Here is a 3215-nt window from a genome sequence, read left to right as displayed (position 1 = left end):
AATACTATTATTTATTTGTATGCATGTTTAGCAAAATTCACAGAAGCAAAACCCCGGGCTGTGATGTCAAGCAAAGGCTACAGAAACTCAGCAACAGTGTTTTGAAGCTGGAAAAGATGCACACAGTAAAACAACTGTGCTAGCTAAAAGACTCTGTGAATGTCCCTTATTCCAACAATGTTCTCTGGAAATGATAGACAGTCATATCTGTCTTTTAAAAAAAATCACATTTCTACTCCTGAGTAGTGGTACTGTCGACATACGATATTGAAACCATCAATACGTGCCAATGGTGTTAGCAGTACAGGTGGTGAGACACCCTATGGCTAAGGCAGGAAAAACAAAAACAAAAACAAAGAAGAAAACAATCGAGTCAGGAAGTATATGTTGTGTGGAGATGAGTGGGAGAGCTAACCATGGAGAAGTGACTTGAGTAAAACAGAGGAGAAAACCAATAATTTACACCTCAGAGACAGGATGTCTATGTTCACTGAAGTAAGAGCAAAAGCATCTTACCAACCACGTTCTTTGCATACAAAAGTAGTTTATGCACATTATGTTACCAACGTATCCTTTGAAAATGCCAACCCAAGAGCTTGCCCCTGGTGAATGATTATTTACATGTTCCTTTCCTCTACAGGTAAAAGTTATTACTCAAGTACAGTTGGCCTGATGCTGAAATAAAACTGTGGAGAAACTAGCAGGCAAGGTCACTTCACAGAGAATTAATTAGGACACTCAGATATAAAGGGAATTTTCCAAGAAGGCATTCAACCCAATCCTTCTTAGGTCTATTCATTTAAGAGTTTACTAATGTTCGTTAGGAGTCTGCTCGGCACAGCTTTGGCGAGTCCCTGTTATAGGTTCAGAAACCACAATTGTCTTGGAGAGATGTAATGCTTCTACTGGCCCATACCTTATACATAGACATGCACATAAAGTCAAACAAGGTAAAGACAATCAACATTTCAGGTGATTGTGCAAATCAAGTCTGTCCCCAGTTCAGTTTTATTCATGGACAGGATATAAATTGAAATAACTTTCAATTTCTCTAAAAATTTAAGACACACCAAATCATCCTTTGGTAAGTGAAGAAATTACATTCAGCAAACACTCATTTAACAACCACTGTGCGCTGGGAGCTGGGGATGGAACAAGTAAGTACTTCCCACCTGGAAAGAGCTCTCAAGCTAAGGAAGTCTATTGGGAGAGATTTGTAGAGCTCGAGGCATGGCAGACTAGCAAAGAGGACCATTAAGCTTTGTTTGAACTGGAGAAGTACCTGAAGGAACAGCTCTTGGACAGAAAGAGCTTTATATACAAAATGTGAGGCATCTTATAGCATTTGAATAATGGTTCTGAAATGATGGTACTACATGTAAGCAGGACAGATTAAGGAATTATTCCAGGATCTTATGTGTGGTGTGTGAGAAACCAGAGTAGGCTGGGTAGTTCTGTTCATTTTGTTTTTTTGTGTAAATCAAAAGATACCTGTCCCTGCATTTGGTCCCCCATGCAAACACTTCCCTGCAGCCTTGGTCCTCCCTCTGCATGAACCACACTGCACAACACATCCGCTTCCTCATCAAAGCCTGTTTTTCCTCACTTCCCATTGTTCAGTTCTTTCCCTAACTCACCTCGGTACTAGTATTTTCTTCAATATCTGCAGATATATTTCCATACTGAAGAAATATACATGTTTCACAACACCAACTCTAAGGCTGTTTATTCTCCTTCCTTCCCATCTCTTCCCCCTCCTCCCCTCTCCGTCCTTCTCCTCTTCCTACTCAAAGCACACAAACTCTTTAGAATATTGATCTAAATTCTTCCTTCCTGCACAACATAGACAACAGCCTCTCTTTACCTTTATTCTTATTTTTGTATTATAAAGATAAATATTAAAGATATGTTTGTCATTGTCTCTCTTTTGTTAGCCATACAAATTATATAAAATAATGGCTTTTATTAAGACATCTAATGCATATGTTTATAATGTACTTTATAGTGATACTCCCCTTTATCTCTTGTTTACACAGTATGATTCAAAAACACAAATATTACAAATATTACATGTTTTCTCTCAAATACATAATTGAGATTCCAATGGTAAGGGAAGGAGAATTAGAACAGATAATTCACCTGCTTCTAGAGGCTTTGCAGGTGTGGTGGCTATATTATATGTGTCAGTAGGTGGCAGAAAGGAGAGAGACTCTGTCTAAGCTCAGTGTTCTGACAATGAACATCTGAATTATTAGTAAATTAAAAAACCCTGAAAGAAAAGACAAGAAAGAAAGAAAGAAAGAAAGAAAGAAAGAGAGAGAGAGAGAAAGAATTAAAGAAAAGAAAAGAAAAATAGAAAAAAGTGGGACAAGAAAAAAACAAAAAAAGAAAGAAAAAAGAAAAAAAACAAGTCCGAGACAACCACTAGTCCAGCATCTGGGGGACCAGAGAGAGAGCTAGATTCAGAGGTACCTGCCTGGGCCAGACAGGCTCCCAGGGTGGAGAGTGAAGAAGAAACAAGAAGAACATTAGCTGGGACCAAGGGCCCTACGTGGAAGTGAGCCTGAGACAGACGGACAAACCTCTCATGGGGCTACTGGATCCTGAGTGAGGAGACAGTCTGAGATGACCGCCCAGCGCCATGGGGCCCTGATAGAAACCTAGACTGAAATGACCATCAGCCCTGCTCCCTGCAGTCCTACAGAAGTGGGAGCAGACCTGAGATGATCCCTGTCCGGGGCCATATTCATCAGCAGGACATAGAATTCCTGAGACCACTCCTGAGAACCCCAGACACTCAGAGAGTGGGGCAGAGGAGGTATTAAGAGAAGCAAGTAAGTGGTGGAGAAAAGAAAGAGAAAAAAACAGAAAGACGTAGGCACATTGAAGAGATGCTGAACTGAGTTTCAAGGGTAGTGAGGAACAGTCTGATGTAAGTAGGCAGTGATGTCACCTGGGACCATGGTACGATCCTGTCCTGTGCTGCCACCCGTGGCCAAGTCTGAGTCCTTGGCCCTGAAGCAGCAGGAGTCTCGGACCATCCAAGTCCAAGTGGACATCATCACTAGTCTGGACTGCCATAAGGGGACATATTGATGTCTGAAGGCTGAGCAGGATTGGCCCCACCTCTTATCTGGGCATCGCGGGAGATCTGGCCCTGGGATCATGACAGTAGGAGAGCTAACCCCACCCCTAGCCAGCTACAGTACTCAAAC

General features: G+C 41.5%; 1 non-coding gene across 1 annotated transcript; it reads left to right on the top strand.

Annotated features, from left to right (window-relative positions):
• The first annotated feature begins 2138 nt into the window (after positions 1–2138).
• On the top strand, positions 2139–2267 carry LOC120093448 (small nucleolar RNA SNORA17). Its single transcript, XR_015623615.1, has one exon. It is a non-coding gene; the product is annotated as a small nucleolar RNA SNORA17 (small nucleolar RNA).
• Positions 2268–3215: the final 948 nt, after the last annotated feature.

The sequence above is a fragment of the Rattus norvegicus genome, chromosome 6 (genome assembly GCF_021556685.1).
Source record: "Rattus norvegicus strain SHRSP/BbbUtx chromosome 6, alternate assembly SHRSP_T2T, whole genome shotgun sequence".
NCBI classification, from domain to species: domain Eukaryota; kingdom Metazoa; phylum Chordata; class Mammalia; order Rodentia; family Muridae; genus Rattus; species Rattus norvegicus.
This window is presented reverse-complemented; position numbering and strand designations above follow the sequence as displayed.